Here is a 22,282-nt window from a genome sequence, read left to right on the forward strand (position 1 = left end):
ATAAGTTAATAAAATATACATTAAGTAAAATTATTTTGCTGTGATTTAGTATTTACTGATTTTTATTATGTTAATGTTTTTTATAAGGTACTTTTTTTTCAAAACTCTTTTAGCAATTTCTGAAATATATGTGAAAATAAGCTCAGCATTGAAAGGGATAATTTTTTTTTATAATTAGTAAACTTATTGTCGTCAAACTCTGAATGAATTTTCAATATATATATTCATCCATTACTAAAACAATTTCAACAATCACTCAATTTTAACGATCACTTTAATTTTAAAATTCATGAAAACATTCGAAAAGTAATTTAGTTAAAAGCTCCACTGAAACTGAGCTTGCTAGCTTAGAATCTTATTAGCTTAAAACATTACCAAGCATTTCACAGTTTTGTTTTACTCCTGAAGAACGTCTAGACGAACTGAATTATTCATATTACTATTCATAATATTATGTATAACTCTGACAATTTGTAAAATTGCAATACCATTTCTTTTCGGGTTTTTATTTCGAATCTTTTTTTTTTTTTTGTTGCCTAGATCTGTGGACGAGCTCACAGCTCACCTGGTGTAAAGAGGTTACTGGAACTCATAGACATCTACAACGTAAATGCGCCACACACCTCGAGATATGAGTTGTAAGGTCTCAGTATAGTTACAACGGCTGCCCCACCCTTCAAACCGAAACGCATTACTGCTTCACGGCTGAAAATAGGCGGGACGGTGGTACCTACCCGTGCGGACTCACAAGAGGTCCTACCACCAGTAATTACGCAAATTACAATTTTGCGGGTTTGACTTTTATTATACGATGTTATTCCTTCACCGTGGAAGTCAATCGTGAACAATAGCATAATATCATAATATAATCTAGAAACTGATTTACGTTTCTTGGGAATTTTACTAGAAATATCGTGCTCTTCATGTCGATAATTTGTAGAAGTACGATCTAGGTTCTGTTTCTAAGCACCGTCTGCTTGAAACCAGAATTAATGTAAATTTTAGCCGAGTATTTGGAATAGTACACTCTGAAATGAAGTGGAGTACACTCATAAGTTTGTAGGCAGCGGCTTGGCTCTGCCCCTGGCATTGTTGAAGCCCATGGACGACGGTAACCACTCACCATCAGGTGGGCCGTACGTTTGTATGCCTGCAAGGGCAAAAAAACGCTACTGTCTTCCATTATCACTCGCAAGCAACACGCGTGCTTATCTGCTTTCGAAGTTAACAAAACAAGAGATTTTAAAGTCGCATATCATGATAATATGTCTCTAACCATCCATATGGAAACCGAGATCCATATGGAAACTTTCACGATCTACCTTGAGACGTGAGATATTGACCTCAAAAAAATTGAATTATCGTAGGTTCTGCGAATTACTTTGGGCAGAAATACACAAGACATTTTTAATGAAATGTTGGCTTAGTTTTACCGAGTTCATATATGTATGTAGTTGTAATTTAATAGCAAGTACATGTACTTGTCAGGCATTCAGCTTATTGCTATAATTTAGGTTACGAGCTAGACTGATTGATACAAGGGAAGAATGTGCCCAAAACATTATGCTAACAGCGGCTAATAACTGACAACAAATTATGTTCAATTATTAACGAAGCAAAATATTAATCTTTTGCTTCTTGCCAGCTCTGATCCCATTCTTAAGGCTGTACAAGTTATTAAAATACAATTTATCGATAAATCGATAAACCTTACCGGTGGTCGGTCTCGGAATGTACTCAGATGCATCTGTCACCAAAGGCTAGGGATGTAATGAGAAAATAAATCGGTATTTTACACCGAAAAATTGTAAAAAAATCCAGAAACTTCCACCTAATTTAAAATCGTCATTCTAGAACATATGTATATCTATATTTAAAACAATCACAAATTTTAATTTAGTATTAGAATAAATCGAACATTTGCAATTTTATTTCGATTTTTAAGGTAATCGATTATTTTTAAAGATTTGTCTTTGAGGATGTATAAATTCAGGTCAAATGTCAAGACTGGAATTTGCACTTTATGCCTTCGTGATAAGAGTAAATATCATCGAAAAATGCGATACCAAATCACATTAGTAGTTCAAGGCAATCGTATAATTATTGTTTTCCATCAAAGCATCTTTGATTTCGTGACTGTACGCAGTTAAATATGTAAATAAGCATATTAAATTCCGTTTTTACGAATATGTTTCTCGATTATTACAGTTGATTTATTGGTTTAAAAGATGATTCGATTTTAATGAAGGCTTGAAATGATCTAGCGTATTATAAATGCGGATAGTTTATAAGAAGATGTTCAATTAGATATTTATGTTATAGTATTTGTAAGAATACATCAGTAGGACTGGTAATATGGTTTGTGATAATTTGCTTACTTCTTATTAAAAGAAAAAGTATTATGTACAGTGGCGTAACGAAAGGGGGGCAAGGGAGTCATCATGCCCCAGGCCTACGCACAAAGGGGCGTCAAATGGTCCGCGAAGCAAACAATTGCTGGATAATTTTTATTTTTATTATAATTGATTTCAGGAAAATAGATTTTAAATTTAGTACTATGTAGTGTAATTAATATATTAAATGTTAACTCGTAAATAAAAAGGGAGCACTAACAGTCTAAATGAAAACTTTTGCTGTTTTATAATATAGAAATATTTAAAATAAATAATAGGTATATTTTGAACTAATTCTAGATGATCATATACGCTAAAAAGGTATTGTAACTTGGGCGCGAGTTCGCTACGCCACTGAGTATGTATAAAATATCCGCGTACCATCCGGCTTTGGAATGAGCTCCCCTCCACAGTATTTCCCGAGCGCCATGACAGGTCCTCCTTCAAACAAGGCTTGTGGAGAAAGTATTAAGCGGCAGGCAGCGGCTTGGCTCTCCCCCTGGCATTGCTGATTCCATGGACGACGGTAACCACTCACCATCAGGTGGACCGTATGCTTGTCTACATACAAGGACAAAAAAAAAAATTTGGCCAATGAGATTGGCCATAATAACATAATCAAATAACTAAATAAGTAACCACTTCTTATTCTATTGCTTTTCGATTACGATATCTTGTTTTTACAGTTACAAATATTGAAGTGTTTTACTAAAAATAAAATAAAAAAGTATTACAAAATATTTTTCTATCGACAATAGATGGAAAAAAATATGTTACGTCACTAAATTTCGTGAAGGGCCCTTTGTATAGTTAACATCAGTAGGCCGGTCACGTTTCGGCGCTGCTCCAGCGACAACGCCAATTCCCTGTCTAAATGATAAAATTTGTGGTTTTTCTCACAGAGTGTTTTAAAATTGTTTTGCGCAGTGTACCGTGATCCCGCCTCGACTTCAACATTCTATGACTCTAAATCTAAGTTGATCTGAATGCTTAGCTTAGGTACTCATCAATAGTAGTTTTGTTTTTCTTGTCAGTATTATTGTTTTACCGTGACGACACTCCAGGAGACTGTAAAGCTTCTAAGCTCGTAGATTATAATAAAGCTCATAGATACTGTAACAGGAATTCAGCGTTCCACTTTAAGCTTGAAGTCTCATCTTATCGTTTTTTGAAGTTAAAATTACTTTAGCTCCATTGTGATTTGAAATTCGATGTAACAAAAAAAAAATCAACACTAAGTAGAGATGGACATCTATGGAGTTTAGTGTATAGGAGAATGAGATAGAATATTAATTTTGTAACAAATAAAACGACACTAAACAGAGGTGGATATCTATAGAGCTTAGTCTATAAGAGAATGAGATAGAATATTTTGGATAGTTTCGCTTTTACCGCGTGTGAATAAATAGAAAGTCTTTATGAGAGTGAAATATTAATAAATGCAAGAACCTTTATTTTAATAGAAGAGGTTAATCTAATTAAAAAAAGAAAACGCATCTATTGATGGATACATTGAATATTAATACCCAATTTGGACCTTTATGTCATGTCATTTTGTTTGCATGAAATTGGCAATTAAGATCTGGTGATTTTCGCGAAAGGATAATCTTCACAGGCGTGAACATTAAATGTCTTGAAGGCTTAATCTAGAGGCTTTATAGAAGGATATCAAGTGAGATTATTAAAATAAAGTTATATATGTAAAGTAAATAATGTACAGTAAAGAAATAACGTCCTTTACCATGGAAGTCAATCGTGAACATTAATTGTTAAGTACGTATTTTAAATTAGGCTCTTATTTGTTTGAAGGGCCAAATGCTTGAGGAGCTCCATGCTCACTTGAAGGTTACTAAAGCCAATATACATCATGGGACTTCATGGATCTAACTCTCACATGTATAGTAGTGTCTCTTCCTTTCAAACAGAACCTTTTTTATTGCTTAGATGGGTGGACGAGCTCACAGCCCACCTGGTGTTAAGTGGTTACTGGAGCCCATAGACATCTACAACGTAAATATGCCACCCACCTTGAGATATAAGCCTTAAGCGGTAAGCAGCGGCTTAGCTCTGCCCCTGGCATTGCTGACGTTCATGAGCGACGGGGGAGGAAAGTCCTCGAATGGAGGCCACGGATGGGTACAAGGAGCGTGGGGCGTCATCCACCAGGTGGACTGACGACTTAGTGCGCACGGCGGGAAGTCCTTGGATGCAAAAGGCGGAGGACCGCATTATGTGGAAGGCATTGGGGAAGACCTATGTCCAGCAGTGGGCAGATAAAGGCTGATGATGATGATGATGATGATGAGCGACGGTAACCACTTACCACCAGGTGGGCCGTATGCTCGTCTGCCTGCACGGGCAACAAAAAAAAGATATAAGTTCTAAGGTCTCAGTATAGTTACATATATGTACCTAGCCGAGTATGATAGCGTCGCAGCAGAGTTAGGTCGCTCAGTACACTAGTAGGCTAGAAGGCTAATTCTCCGATGAGGAGATGCGATGGTGATATTCAAGGTCAACAAGCAGATTTTTTAACGTGCTTTTGTACACCTGACTACTAATAAGTTGTGTTTTCGACTTTAACAATTTAATTAATTGCATTTATTTGATCATAGATGTTAATCTTGATAAATAAATTTTACTAGAGGTCCCGCAGTAGTCGAAATTCGACTATAATTAATTGGAATTGTAAGTTTGTACACTATTATGATTGTATTTTATACTTCTATAATCACAAATTTCGCCAAGACTACACTATAAAAAATATTAACAAAGACAAACAATATTTAATCTATTCTCAATTTGACAACAAACGTCAAGAACAAAAGTTTGACAATGAATAGTATACATGCGTGTGTGCGTCAAATACATGGTATGTAGTGTGTGTAATGTTTTCTTTATTGATTTAATGTATCTTTTATGAATTATTTAAAAAAATATTAGTATTGTGCGCTTCTTCTCTATATTCTCTATAAGTGTGGAAAATTTCATACTCCTCCGTCCGCGCAATTTTCTTAAAAAGGGTACAAAGTTTTTGCTTCACGTATTAATAAATTTTATATGTATGCCGTTAGTTAGAGAGATACCGGACATAATATTTCCGAATAAGATTACGGATACACGGAAAAGAAATTGTAAAAGTTGTCCGGAAATTTTAATAATTAACGATTGCTAAATAATTTTATGAGATTTAAAGCCTTCGTCAAACAGAACGCGTAATTAGCGCGCACTATGACGCCGCGCTATGACGCCGAGATGTGTTGTACTACTATGGTAACATACCGTCAAACAGAGCCCCAGCGCTATAAATACGCAGCGCTCTGTCGCGGCGTTAGGACGCTTTGACGTCAGGCGTTGTAATTTTTTACAAATTTTATTTTAGCGTCCGAGTGAATGTGCATTAAAATACTAGATAATGGCCGAAAAAATATATAAATAGTTAGAAAATACCCATGCTTATACAATGCTACATCTGAATCACTCGATTTCTTAATACTTTTAAATTTTCACACTGCTATCGAAAAGCACTTTGAATTGGCGAATGCGTTGTGTCAAGGAGCGTTAGACTCATCTAGTCAATTTGAAGAGCGCGACGTTAAGTACGCGTTCTGTTTGACGAAGGCACATGAGAATGTTAATCGATTGAGATGGTTTTATCATATTATCATAGTGCAATTGTACACATTTGTTTGTGAATCGTATGACCCGTGATGACACTCATTCAATTTAGGACCGTATGTTTAGTTAATGCTTTATTAGTGGATAGTAAATAAAAGTATATACATTGTAAGCGGGAGCGAGAGATTAAGCAACAAAATCTATCTATCTCTCCCTCTCTCCCTCTCTCTCTCTCTAGTAAAAGAGCTTGGCTTGTCAAGAATAGGTTCCGTACTTGAATGAATACTTTAAGCCGCTGAAATTTGGCTTTGCAGGTAGAAGATTGCAAAGGATGGAGGCTAGCGTTAGATGCATTTAATAAACCATTCAAACCTTCATCAGGGACGCAAGTCCATTGGCATTGTTCGTATTAATTCTTCTCTTTGTAAAACTATGGATCCGGCACATCAGCACGGTGAATCCATGGACTGCTAAGAAATTCATCTCATTTTCATTCTAAGACGCGAACCACAGCTGATTGCTACGTAAGTCGGAAATGCCTGTAATTAAGAGGCGTGGAAGGTTTCGTGCCCTAAGAGACCATAAGTTTCTCTTTAGGGCCACGTTCGTTGGTACAAGCGGAGCGATTTATGTTTTTACTTGATAAACAGGTATTGTAGTTAGTTAGTTAGATACTTGTACTGACTATAGACAAAATACAAACTTTGTATTTTGCTGGAGTTTGAATACTAAAGATATATTTTTTAATTTTGGCAAATCCGTGTATAATGACTTTGGTTGAAAGGTTCTACAACAATGGTTGTAAGAAATAAGAATTTATTTATAGATTCCATTTATTTAAGATATGAAAAATGTACTTAACACTTAATGTGGACTAAGAACCAGGCCAACTTAGGTGAGAATTGGCTTAAGCTACATATAAAAAGGTGATATTATTATTTAAAATGCCGGCCATTTTTTTAGTATGTAGTTATGTTCTAGAAGTCATATATTTGACAAATTCTTTAAACTTTTATCTAGATCATTTCAAATTTTTCCCTCAATTTATACGATTCACTGATAAATGTCGCTTCATAGCATTATTAGTAAATTTACCGCTAGAGTTATAGCTCTCTATTAAAGTGATATTACAGGCTGGTAGTAATATTAGAGGCTTTTTACTGGTAGTAGGACCTCTTGTGTGTCCGCACGGGTAGGAACCACCACCGCTTATTTATGACGTGAATCAATAATGCGTTTCGGTTTGAAGGGCGGGGCAGCCGTTGTAACTATACTGAGACCTTAGAACTCATATCTCAAGGTGAGCGGCTGCATTTACGTCTATTAGCTCCAGTAATCACTTAACACCAGGTGGGCTGTGAGCTCGTCCACCCCCCTAAGCAATAAAAAAAGCAGTAGTATATACAAAAAACCGCTAAGCTTAACACGAACCTCATCAATTCCGAACTCAAAGCGCAATGTTTAATTACACACGCAAAATGACAAATAGTTGATCCCCGTGGCCCCGACTAAGCCAACGACGACATCTTGGGGTTAAGTAAGTAATGGAAAGTGGTAACCCGCGGCATTTATAGGGAAATCATTATGATACTTAATTCACCTTTGAACAGCGAAGCGTTGAATGTGAAATATAGACGTAATGATCGCAAAAGAAAATCAATCGACTTATGACGGGCTATTGAAGTGTTTATATAAAAATATGCAAGTGGACTGCAAAAGTTTAATTCCCGATCCTGCGGACCGAACGGAAAGCAGTCGACGTCGCCCAAAACACGTCATTTCGGATCCTCCCGATCCACTGACGGTGCTCTTAAGTACCACAAGTATCGGTCATAGTTCTCGTCAAACCCGTTGTCGCTTGCGACGAAGGGCTCGACGGGTAAATTAGCCCACAGGCACAGCCCACTGAATTTCTCGCCGGATCTTCTCAGTGGGTCGCGTTTCCGATCCGGTGGTAGATTCTGCGAAGCACGGCTCTTGCTAGGGTCAGTGTTAGCAAGGTCGTCAGGTTTGAGTGCCGTGAGCTTACCTACTAGTTCGGTGAATCTAGAATAACCCCTCGAAGTTACTAGAATAGATAGAAAAAAAAAAGCAAAAGTGCATGGATAGTACAGAAATCAAAACCTTGTAATCTTATGATGAACTTTATCTGCTACTAATATATCTATCTATATAAGTATATATAAAAATGAATTGCTGTTCGTTAGTCCCGCTAAAACTCGAGAACGGCTGGACCGATTTGGCTAATTTTGGTCTTGAATTATTTTTGGAAGTCCAGAGAAGATTTAAAAGGTAGATAAATATGAAAATGCTCGGAATTAAATAAAAATTACAATTTTGTTCTTCCTTTGATGTGTCCCCCGTCGGACGGATTCCTTTTGTTTGTTTTAAGTTTATTTTATACAAAAGCTTAGGTCATTTATTTATCGATTGAGGCACTACGAAGTCTGCCAGGTCAGCTGGTAGTGTGTAAATATTGTGGTAGTATTGTATATTATTATTTGTATAGTATATTATTTGATTATCATAGCGTTTTAAACATCATACACGGTTTGTTGCTTGTAAAAACCTATCACGCTGCGCTCTGATTGTAGCTAATTGTATGAAAAACATCAATTTCTTTAACCTAGTCGCGCTATCTATGGTACGTTGTGAATAGCTTTATACTTTCTCGGCTATCTACAATATACACTGTTATATGATGAATATCGCGTTTGCAACAGCGTCGAAATATGCACCACCCATTTTGAGATATAAGTTCTAAAGTCTCAAAGAAAAAAAGAACAGGAAAATAAATTAGCATTTTGATTGTCTTCACACTCTATCCGTCGCTTGGTGCAATACAACGAATTTATTGTTTGTGGACTCACTAAATAATGTCTAGCCAAGGTGATTTAGTTAAGATGCATTCAGATTTTTCGCAGGTCGATTTCTCTATTAAGCATTTTGATCATTAATCTTTTTTTTTTATTGCTTAGATGGAGGGACGAGCTCACATCCCACCTGGTGTTAAGTGGTTACTGGAGCCCATAGACATCTACAACGTAACACCTGGTGTTAAATGGTTACTGGAGCCCATAGACGTCTACAACGCTATCCACCTTGAGATATAATCTCTAAGGTCTCAAGTATAGTTACAATGGCAGCCTGACCCTCCAAACCGAAACGCATTACTGCTTCACGGCAGAAATAGGCAGGGTGGTGGTAGCTACCCGTGCGGACTCACAAGAGTCCGTTAATGTCTCATTAGTTATTAGTTCTGGACGAACTAATGAAACATTAATGAGACATTTGATTTCCAGTACCGAATGTCAATCACTTTTTTGCAGAATATTTTGTGTTTGGTTCCGTTATTTCCTCTCACGTCACTAATTCCGTCTTTTATCATTTATTAAGATTTTCGACAGTGAAATCGCTTATTCATTTACTGTTAGTGACTTTCAGAATGTGGAAGCTGTAAATTCACTGACACAGGTGAGCGAATAGCAAGTTAAAGTAATAGAGGGTGGTACACAAAACTCAATCTAGATTATTGAAAGCTTTCAAAGCTTCGATAAAAGAATGAGGTCACAATAACAAAAATATCCGTTCGAAGCGATCGCGCTGGCTGACCTTCGACAAAACAAATGTCGAGGACTAGAATCTAGATGAGTGGGACCTATTTTTATATTAAATTTAAAACGCCACATATCTATTTGTTATTCTCTGTTATACTTTTCGAAGTTTGTTAAAAAAATTACTGTTTTATTTAGCGTACGTATATAGAAGACGATCTGGGTTATTTGTCACAGAAAAGTGGCCCATTTGATGGTGAATTATCAAATGTTTCCGGAGCACAACTTAGACGGTCGCGTCCAATATATTTTTAAGCATTTTTTTTTTTTTTTTATTGCTTAGCTGTGTGGACGAGCTCACAGCCCACCTGATGTTAAGTGGTTACTGGAGCCCATAGACATCTACAACGTAAATGCGCCACACACCTTGAGATATAGTTCTAAGGTCTCAGTATAGTCACAACGGCTGCCCCACCCTTCAAACCGAAACGCATTACTGCTTCACGGCAGAAATAGGCGGGGCGGTGGTACCTATCCGTGCGGACTCACAAGAGGTCCTACCACCAGTAATTACGCAAATTATAATTTTGCGGGTTTACACAACGTGATACAAAACGTGATTAGATTTGGGTTGGTATCTTCTGACTGACAGCTACAGATACGTCATTACAATCTTCTAACATGGAGAGGCTCAAAAACTGTGGCTATAAAAACAGCGTGTAATATCTTAGTACCGACTAACGCTAAATTTGTAATATGCAGAATTCAATCAGTATGAAACCTTTCAATAGTGAGATCAAACACTGACTTGAGCACTATATAGAGGTAAGGGTGTGGATTTAATGAAAGCGAAATATTTTGTCGTGAAAAATTTTTAATGACGTAATTACAAAATGTACTTTCTACTCTAATGTTACGTGGATATCAAAGCCCGCTGATATCTTGACGTGATTTTCACCATCTATTTTCACCCATGAGGTTTTAATTTCGATTCCATTTGAACAACGCGAATCTTAGTCTTCGTACTGAATGAATAATTATTTTGTATTTGTATTTGTGTGCATTTTTGTATGTATTTAACTGTATTTAAAATAAAAAAATTAAGTTATACTAAATTTTAATCGGAAATTTGAACATAAGTCACGCTATAACTAAGTACACACCCTATGCTCTCAGACTGATTGCAAATCAAAATTAGCTCTCAAACGCATCTGAGAGATATAGACCAAAGCTGACTGCGAAAGTGTATGGAGCTTTTCAGTTTTCGCGGTTTTTGGTAATCTCAAATAAGAAGCTGTGCCAGATGCCAATATGTTATTATATACTGGTGGTAGAACGTAGTCTGAGTCCACACAAGTAAATACCACCGCACCGTTTCCACGGGTAAGATACCTACTACCACCCAGAGTAAATGTATGTTAGTATATTTTTTAATATTAACTTATTTATTTATATAAAATTTTCTAATGAAAATACATACTTAACAAATGTTCACGATTTACTTTCACGGTGAAGGAATAACAGCATGTAATAAAAATTAAACCCGCAAAAATTATAATTTGCGTAATTACAGGTGGTAGGACCTCTTGTGAGTCCGCACGGGTAGGTACCACCGCCCTGCCTATTTCAGCCGTGAAGCAGTAATGTGTTTCGGCTTGCAAGGGTAGGGCAGCCGTTGTAACTATACTGAGACTTTAGAATTTATATCTCAAGGTGGGTGGCGCATTTACGTTGTAGATGTCTATGGGCTCTAACAACCACTTAACACCAAGTGGGCTGTGAGCTTGTTCACCCATCTAAGCAATAAAAAAAAGAATCACAATACGAAATCTTCAATGCGTATAGCACATATTATACATTAGATTTTAGGTCCCTGATGTATTTAAGGTTGTAGACATGAATAAATACACTTAACACTTTTTCAGTAAAAATCTCGAATAAAATTCACACGTATTTCGAAATTTAATACTAAGTTTTAACTTCACTTTTACATAAACTCGCGTTAAATGTGAAGGATTTGATGCTTATGTTTCAATGAACTATTTACATAATGTATCAGATAATTTACTTATGAAACCCGGTCACGTTCCGATGTAACTATATCTGTATGTACAAAAAAAAACAGCAATTTCTTGAAACTACCCGCACGATCGGTAGCGTGCGTTAATGTGCATTTTTAGTTTATATTATTGCCCTTATATACAAGCGAGCGTCTCAAGGTATGTAGTCACCGTCATTAGCAATGTCAAAGCCAAAGCTATGGTGCTATCTACTGAAGACTCTTCTCAAGCCTCGTCAAGGACATGTCATAGCGCTCAGGAAACACCGTGGAGAGGAACTCTTTCCAAAGCTGGATGGCACGTGGCTGATAAAATCTCTGGAAAGGCAATGTGGATATGGTGGTTTTAGACGATATGGATGAATTCTACTCGCGTGGCGTTAAGTGTGATGGTAGAAGGAGATAAAGGGATCAATCGTCTTGAATAATTGGAAGTCGTCGTCGCAATTGTAAGTATAAGGACTGTTTAACGCTTAGAAGCGGAACTCGTGACTGCTATGAGACAGAAAATAGACATGATGGCGGTACCTGCTCATGCGAAGAAATAACACCATCAGTATCGGCGGTTTCGCGCGAACTTAATTCTCGGAACTTAGAATTGCTTAACTTAGTCTTGTGAGTCCGCACGGGTACGACCCATTAGTCCGTCTATATTTACCGCGTGACGGTCCTTCACCCAATTTTTAAAGGAGGGCTGTCTCAAAGTGAGTTTCATATGTCGTATTCCAACAAAATAAATATTAAATATACGCAGTGCTTCCTCGTAGCCTAGACTATGTCTGTCTCTTTCTAACTCGTTTGAAGCTGACGTTGCAAAGACAACGCGTCGCGTCTATTCTTAGGTCATAACGCCTTTATCAATAAGGCCGTATGTGCGGAATATAGGTCATATCCAGCCGCGACCTCGAGACTGATATAACAACGCTTTCTGCGACAAGACCATTACATATAGTTAGATAAAATGTCGCAATATGTCTTTTAACATATATAATTCACACGAAAACGACCGTGGCCGTATTCGAATGGCGGACATCGCGACACCTATTATTATGTAGCATTATAAAATAATTGCGTGCAAAGATAGTCATCTTGGCCTAAAAGATATGTAGTCCGGCTTAAACGGCATGATGCGGCGGTACTGGTGTTCGAATCCCGCAGGCAGGTACTATTCGTTCTAAGGAAATACATATTTAACACTTATTCGCGATATCCACAATGAAAGAATAACTTCGTAGTTACAATCAAACCTACAAAATTTTATAATGGTCTATAATCATCTATTTCTGTGAGTCAATATTCATATATATCGGTTTGAATGCTCAAACAATGGGTATACAATCAGACTCAGAGCACAAGTAGGACTTTGAGATTCGCTGAACATATAGATTTTTTTAAAGAAAAGGCCATAAAATTTGCAACATACGAGCTGCTTGAAATGGTTGCAATGATAAACAGTTAATCTAAAAGTACATTTTACATTTTTACATACACGCAATGCCTAAAGACAAAAGTCTTCAACGCTTGCGTGTTGCCGGTCATGACATATGGCGCTGAATCAAATCAAATCAAATCAAATCAAATCAAATCGGACATACGTGTCGCAGAACCGATGGCCGATGGAGCAGACGCATTCTGGACTGGAGACCACGTGCCGATAAGCGCAGCGTTGGGCGTCCCCCTGCCCGGTGGACCGATGACTTACAGCGATATCCTGGGAAAGATTGGATGCGGAAGAAGGAGGATCGTTCATTGTGGCGGACTATGGGAGAGGCCTACATCCAGCAGTGGAGAGATACAGGCTGATTATGATGATTTTACATTAGACATTAGATAATACTATAGAACAAGTTGATTAGAACCAAGATCTACTGCTTACTGACGAAAGGCTCTGCGATCTACCAATGACATTTCTTGAAATTTGATGAAAGTTTGTTAAAAAGATTAACATAAGTTAAATGTTAATAATGTAACATAAGTTCGGCTGTATCGTTTGGCGAATATATTTGTTTCTCGATGCAATTAGCGCTCGCAATAGATCTGTATATTCGTGAGCTTGCATCAACATTGCAACATTTACAAAAATTATGCTCGAATTTCGAAAACCGAATTCAGTAATAATTAAAATACCGTTTTAAAATTTGAATTGGTAATACCGAAATGCGAAGCGAGCCAAATGCGATGCACACACTTATCTGGCACTTATCTGACAAACTAGAAAGTTCTAGAATTGGCGATTTGCCGAAGAACTGTGTTTGAACTTGACGATCGATTTGTTCAATCGCATTAAAAGTTAATTTTGTTGTTTTGTTGAGCAGTTTCAATTCACTGTCTATGATTAAATGAGAGCCGTAATTAATATTTTAAAAAGAAGAGGGTTTTTGTGAACATTCTTTTGGAACGGAGTTCCTTTTGTTACTATATATTTATTGAGTTTTTATTAGGTAATGATTAAATAAACAATATAGGGTCAGTATAAAATAACTAAACAAATATAAAATGTAAATTAATGCGTTTAAAATTTATATTGCAGATAATTTTTGGAAAATTATTATATTGAGCAAATAAATATATTTCTATGTGATCGGGAACTGCCTGAAAAATCACTGCAATGCAAAAAGATGTAGGTTACCCGTGTCGATTATCATTCTTACACTATTTTGGGTCTCACCTCTCGGACCGCGAATAAAGGATGAAGAGTGAGGAACTGGTCTCATTTGAATACCGCGATGAGGAACTTCACCCTAAAAATTCTTATCTGTGTATGTGTACATCTTCTAGCAATTTACAACATAGTTCTAGAAGGCTAAAAAGCCAACCTAGACAAGTCTTCATATGACCCTACATACATTCCCTACATTACTTACTGCCTTAATCATGCAGGAAGGCGTATAGTGACATCCACGGGAAAGTACCACTGTCTTCTTTTTTTATTGCTTAAACGGGTATTAAGAGGTTATCGCAGCCGATAGCAGATCGCGGCAGATGGAGGTCAATTGTACATGAGAGGATGATGCAGCGGGGGAGTCACGACCCTCTCGACCCTCCGTCTGAGCCGGAGCGTGCAAGCGAGAGCGCGAATAAGCGAAAGAGTTGCGTCCAAGCGTTGGCTTGTGACACATTTATCTCTCTTCTCCCGTGACGTCAGAGCTAGCAGGTCAAATAGTTCTGTCACTAACGTTATCACGTAAAACTATAGTCCGTAAACTGACAGACAACCAATTATTTTTTTAAGTTACGAGGTATCAGCAAAACATAAAAATGAACACGTATAGAAACTATATAACGTACCAACATTGAATCTTAAAATTTCGCATCGCAGACGAACTCGCTCGAAATTTAATAAATATGCAAATTAGCTGTTCGCTACGCACGTACTAGTTTAGAAAGAGACACGGAATTCGTTCTCATCCTACTAATATTATAAACGCGAAAGTTTGTAAGAATGTATGGTTGTTACTCTTTCACGCAGAAACTACTGAACGGATTTTGATGAAACTTTACAATAATATAGCTTACACACCAGAATAACACATAGGCTATATTCTATCTTCTTCTTCTATATACATAAAAATGAATTGCTGTTCGTTAGTCTCGCTAAAACTCGAGAACGGCTGGACCGATTTGGCTAATTTTAGTCTTAAATTATTTGTGGAAGTCCAGAGAAGGTTTAAAAGGTAGATAAATATGAAAATGCTCGGAATGAAATAAAAATAACAATTTTGTTTTTTTTTTATGTGTTCCCCGTCAGACGGATTCCTTTTGTTTGTTTTAAGTTTATTTTATACAAAAATACAAAAGTTTAGGTCTTTTATTTATTCGATTGAGGCACTACGAAGTCTGCCGGGTCAGCTAGTAATTTATAAAGATATATTGTGAATTAACTAAAATATAACAAAAGAGTCAAGAAAGTAGGAAAAAAATCTGCCATCATAATTACATAATCAATAATAAATTTCAATGTTTCCGTAGCGAAGCGAGACCGGGTTGCTAGTAATACATATTTTTTTAATAATATCCGTGGTCGAACCAAAAAGTTTGCTTAGCCATTACAGGCGAGCCTCGTTTTCAATGTGATTGTAGGTACTGACCGAGCACGTATTATGGAAATAATAGATAGGTGATATTCGCCACTGACTTCTTTTGGATTCTAGTAAAAAAAATCTACCTCTGCTGATTTTTTATTTTTATTTTATTGCTCTTGTAGGCAGAGGAGCATACGGCCCACCCGATGGTGAGTGGTTACCGTCGCCCATGGACTTCAGCAATGCCAGGGGCAGAGCCAAGCCGCTGCCTACAATATATAGATAGCCTTCCTTTCAGCTTTACCCTAGCGTGTAGGTGAGCTCTCGGGGCTCAAACCGGAGTGTTGTTAACACTGGCCCTAGCAAGAGCAGTGCTTCGCAGAATCTACCACCGGATCGGAAACGCGACCCACTGAGAAGATACGGCGAGAAACTCTGTGGGCTGTGTCTATGGGTTCGCTCGTCAAACTCTTCGTCGTAATCGACAAGTTCGACGAAAAATAAATGTTGCCCAAAACACATTTACGACCGCTAGCGAGTTTTTCAGTAACACAAAAAAAACAAAATGTGTGCAATTCACACGTGGTAGAAGTGAAACCTTCCAAAATTAAAATACAATTATCCTAAACGTCTTAAGTATATGTAAAATTTTGTCATTATTAAATAATTGTAAGGTAGCGCCCTCTGTGAATTGATATTTTAATTTCACGTATAATCCTAAATTAAAATTCACTACAAGAGCTTTCATACACACGTTAGTATTAAAAAAATCTCACAGATGGCGCTGTATTAAATAGTATGTATATTTCTGTCTCATTCTTTGCTGGCTTCATCCTACACATTTTTGTATTTGTGTCTCTTACCTGTCGTTTTTTCCGTTGCATCCGGTTTGAAATCACAACGATTCTAAAGAAGTTTTCACTTCAAAAAATTAAGACAGCGAAAAAGCGCTAATTACTTTCTATGTCACGAGTTTTATGTAAAATCAAATAGTTTTTAATTCAAGCATTCAAATTTGTTTCTAAATCGTCACGAGCTTTCGGGTTCGACGAGGATGGAGCTTGAGGTACCTAAAAACACCGTTAATGGAAATGGAGGATTCAAAATGACGTGAACTAAAAGAAATAGAGTCGTGGGATAAATTCAAAATACAAATTAAAAAAAAAAAAATTTCGTTCTTAATTTACTTATCGAATCCATAGTTTATTTTCGTAAATGAATTATTTTATAATTTTTGTTCTATCTCCAACCCTTAAGCGTGTAAATTCATAGAAAATTCCAGAAGCATTTTGTTATTCTCTTACAAAATAGGTAGTACTATCTGACAATGCCGCATTTTATCCGTTGATATTCCGACCGCGATGTTGAATACAGAAAGACTTGTGCTTTCCTAGGATGCGACGGTACATCTACAACATTACTCGATACTGAAACATGGCTCGTACAACGCTAGATGGATTCCGAATAAAATTAACACTATCTACAACGTAAATGCGCCACCCGTCTTGAGATGTAAGTTCTAAGGTCTCAGTATAGTTACAACGGCTGCCCCACCCTTCAAACCGAAACGCATTACTGCTTCACGGCAGAAATAGGCGGGGTAGTAGTACCTAACTCGCGGACTCACAAGAGGTCCTGCCACCAGTAATTACGCAAATTATAATTTTGCGGGTTTGATTTTTATTACACGATGTTATTCCTTCACCGTGGAAGTCAATCGTGAACATTTGTTAAGTACGTATTTAATTAGAAAAATTGGTACCCACCTGCGGGATTCGAACACCGTTGCATCGCTATATACGAATGCACCGGACGTCTTATCCTTTAGGCCACGACGACTTCAAAACTATCTACAACGTAAATGCGCCACCCGTCTTGAGATGTAAGTTCTAAGGTCTCAGTATAGTTACAACGGCTGCCCCGCCCTTCAAACCGAAACGCATTACTGCTTCACGGCAGAAATAGACAGGGTGGTGGTACCTACCTTACCTACCAGAAAGTCTAAAGTAAGGTATAAAGAAAAACAATTCTGCTGTGTGGGTTTGTTTATTGCAGTAGAAAGCCCTTACCAGAGCTGTTAATATGAATGCAGCATTAGGTCGAAATCTCAGATCCAGTCTCGGAGATAGACAGGACGATGATATAGATCCGTGTGTCCTCTAATTAGGGTCTATCCATACCAATAGAATTCATATTTAGAAAACGTAATTTATCGCTTCCTTTATTAATTAAAATATGTCACTAGATACAATTGTTAGAAAACTATAATCCAATTGCAGGACTTAGGTCAGCTAGAATTATATAATACGTCATTTTACACTAACTTGTATTTATTTCCACTTTTCACTTACGGAATAATACACAGTGATCGTGTTTACACTTCCAACTCTCTACCGAGAATGAGTGCTACCCATTGATATATAAAAACCCTACATCAATGATGCTACCCCGATGCGCGATGAATATATTGCCTGATCGCCCCACCACAACGGAATGGTGGTGCGATCGGCAACGTCACTAGATGGGTGGAGCCAACCGAATCAATTGAATAATTATTTAAAATAATTATTCAGATAAATTCAGTTAATTATATCTGAGGTACTATTATCTATTTCCAGGAATAATTAGATTAGTTTTACACATTGTTGACTTCATTATATTTTATGTAATATCCTCGCAACTTGTATTATGAATACCTAACACAATATCTTGTTTTCTTTAATTCAGCTTATAACGAGAATGGACTATAACTAGATAGCGTAATAACTGGAAATTCGATGATTTGAAAATGTAGAAACTAAGGCACATCTAGTCTCCCGTATGTCTTTGCAACCCATCGAAATACCTTACGCGGCGAGGCTTTGTTCGTCTCACATTCTCGACGAATGGAAATTGAGGAAATATTACGAATTCTGTTTTTTTTTTGACGTACGTTTGTTTCATACCCAGTCTTCTGCACTTGATTTACTGCATCATAAGTTTTAGCTGTGGACATATTTTTTTCATATTTATTTCTATACTACATCAGAAATACCGTATTGAAATATAGCGTCTTCGTAAGCCACGTCTTTTACTGTTCGAAACAAAAATTACGCTAATTAAATTATTTGATACAAGCGGTCCGCTCCGGCTCCGTTCGGATCTTTAAGAAAAAAATTCAACAATATTTGACGTTGTTTTATTTTTTTAAATAAAAGAACACTTATTGTGGCATAACTATAATAGTTAGACATATGCTGTCACGACACTTTTTGTAAATAATAATGTGTTCTACAAAGTCGTAGTACATTGTATGCGATGTGTGCGATGTAAAGAATATTTTAGGTAATTTTTTTACACCTTGGATTACATTATTGGAGTTTTAGTAAGGATCTCTAGTTTTTTTCAAAAAAGATTATAGCCTATGTCGCTTAGGAATAGTGTAGCTTCCAAACAGTGAAAGAATTTTTCAAATCGGTTCAGTCGTTTCGGAGCCTATTCAATACAAACAAACAGAAAAATCTTTCCTCTTTATAATATTAGTTTTCAAAAAAGATTATAGCCTATATCACTTAGGAATAGTGTAGCTTCCAAACAGTGAAAGAATTTTTTAAATCGGTTCAGTCTTTTCGGAGCCCATTCAATACAAACAAACAAAAAAATCTTTCCTTTTTATAATATTAGTATTAGTATAGATTAGTATAGATAATCAGAAAGTCCCCGACTGGAAGTGTAATTACCACAAATCGAACAAGTGCATATTGGTAAGTAAAACTGCTTACTTCTCACAAATTTTGGAACACCATAAAACTTTGGAATGAGCCACTCCATCCAATCCTTTCTTCATACGAAGCTCCAGGGTAGGCAGCAACAGAACTATACCTTTGTCCATAGACCACTGTGACCGCTCTCCAGCAGGATCCCGCAAGCCCGTTAATCACAGATGACAATAAAAACTATACTCTGTTGCACAACGGCTTTCTGACTGACTTCTTAGCTATGAACAAGAACTAAAACTTTTTATAGGATTTCATTGACGAAGTGCTTAATCATGGTCATGGTGAAGCAGTAATGCGTTTCGGTTTAAAAGGTGGGGCAGCTGTTGTAACTATACTTGAGACCTTAGAACTTATATCTCAAGGTGGGTGGAGCGTTTACGTTGTAGATGACTATGGGCTCCAGTAACCACTTAACACCAGGTGGACTGTGATTACGTCCACCCATCTAAGCCATAAAAAAAGGTTTCTTGACTGATTACTTAACTATGAACATAAACTACAGCTTCTTATGGAATTTAATTGACGAAGTGCCCCACCAAATATTACTTATATTTTGTATCGTGCTAGTGCCAACGAATAACAAACGAAAGAATTTTGTAATGATCTGGTTTGAAATGGCTAGCAGTTGTGCCGCCCCGGACTGTGAAGCAACATGCGGTAGAGTGCTTAGCCTTACGACAAACACAGCCGTTCACTTCGTGAATCCTTTCACGGTATTTAGAGGTTTGCGAGTACAATATGAGATATTTAACAAGCGCTGGGCGTATTGTTATAACGCGCGTATAGTTATTGTTACGCGCTGGGGTTCGGGATAAATAAAATTTCACCAAAGTACAACTAAAAACTCAACACTTAAAACACTTAAATACTTTACGAACACTCAAAAAACACTTTAAAACTCTCAATTAGCTTGTTCCGCTTCGCTTCAGGTGATCCGTTCGCTGTTTCGCTTCGAGTAGTTCCGATTACTGACTGATTGCGTGCCATCTCTACAACGCTTCTATAGCCGATACCTCATCCCTAGAATTATCGAGAAGATTCCACACATCTCTAGTAGTAGTTTCCGCTATCTGTCAATAGATGCCGTTGTATTTCTCGAGCGTGCCTAGAACGCTTTGGACAACTTAGTGCAAACAAAAACTGAATTATGTTGGACAATGCGTTAATTAACATTTTTTTATTAATCGTAGTTAATCGCTATGCTTATTAAAAAGCGTGACAGAGGTCATTCGTATGCATGTTCTAAATACAATAGAGTCGTTATGTATACAAAATGAAAATACATTTAAAAAAATGTGACTTTAATTACTTAAAGATAATTTGTGAAACAAAGATATCTATATAATAACTAGCTGACCCGGCAAACATTGTTTTGCCATATATAAGATTTCTAGGGAATTTCTAGTGTACAAAAAAAACCTAACTTATTGTAAGTGTGTAAGGATGTGGTAAATGAGTGAAAGAGGTATGTAGTGCTGTGAACGATGAGGGAATATATAATAAAAATAACAAAACCTCATTCAACCACATAATACCTCATTATAATTTAAAAAAAAATGTCCAAATAAAAAAAAAAATTTAGGGGTGGACAACCCTAATCACTTAGGGGGATGAAAAATAGATAGTAGTCGATTCTCAGGCTTACTGAATATGCATGAAAAATTTCATGAGAATCGGTCAAGCGGTTTCGGAGGAGTATGGGAACGAACATTGTGACACGAGAATTTTATATATTAGATATATAAAAATGAATTGCTGTTCGTTAGTCTCGCTAAAACTCGAGAACCGCTGGTCCGATTTGGCTAATTTTGGTCATGAATTATTTGTGGAAGTCCAGAGAAGACTTAAAAGGTATAACAAATTTGTTTTTCCTTTGATGTGTCCCCTGTCGGACGAATTCCTTTTGTTTGTTTTAAGTTTATTTTATACAAAAGGTCTTTTATTTATCGATTGAGGCACTACGAAGTTTGCCGGGTCAGCTAGTTAAGTAATAATAATGATAACTGGAAACAAATCACACACTGTCATCTGGCCCCAAATGAGGATTCCCTGTGTTATTGATACCAGAGACTGATATAAATAATTATGGACATTTAAATATATAAATAATAAGAACCCAAACGAAGAGCAAACAAATCTGTTCATCACACGAAAGTTTATCTGATATGGCAATCGAACCCACGACCCTCGGCGCAACATTCAGGGCTGATGACTACTACACTACCGAGTCATTAGAATTAGAAGTTTTGATTTCACTAAACACAAAAAATAATATAAAATCAATGAAGCACAACTTGAATTAGGTGTACTTGATTTCATAAAATAAAAAAAATATAATTAAGGTTTTTTTTTAATTGCATAGATTGGTGGACGATCGCACCTCTTGGTTATAAGTGGTTACCGGAGCCCATAGACATCTATAACGTAAATGCTGCCACCCACCTTGAGATATGAGTTCTAAGGTCTCAGTATAGTTAGTTAGTGGCTGCCCCAGTCCGAAACGCATTACTGCTTCATGGCAGGGTGGTGGTCACAAGAGGTTCTACCCCACCAGTGATTACGCAAATTATAATTTGTTAATTAAACTATTGCTTTGAACATTAAAACACGTGACGTTTAAAGATGCTATACTTATATATACATTCTTCTATTTATATAAAAATTCAATTAAAACCTAAGCTTTAATAATCTGAGCTGAGCTAGCTAAACAATCCCAAGTGTCCTTGCTACACTTCGGCGCCTTTCGAAATAACACAGTGTTCACTACAAAACTTGGCTATTAAACCACCGTCTAGGAGGTTACGAAATATTGTGAATTATACAGTATCAGAAGTTTCGTTCAGTTAATTATGATGGATGAAGGAAGTTACAATATTTT

At 36.8% G+C, this 22,282-nt stretch overlaps 1 protein-coding gene across 2 annotated transcripts in view; it reads left to right on the forward strand.

The window, feature by feature from the left end:
- LOC101736080 (probable chitinase 10) overlaps positions 1-22,282 on the forward strand; it is a 109,803-nt gene that overhangs the window by 70,040 nt on the left and 17,481 nt on the right. The gene's annotated exons all lie outside the window — the stretch shown is intronic.

Source organism: Bombyx mori, chromosome 17, assembly GCF_030269925.1.
Source record: "Bombyx mori chromosome 17, ASM3026992v2".
NCBI lineage: Eukaryota > Metazoa > Arthropoda > Insecta > Lepidoptera > Bombycidae > Bombyx > Bombyx mori.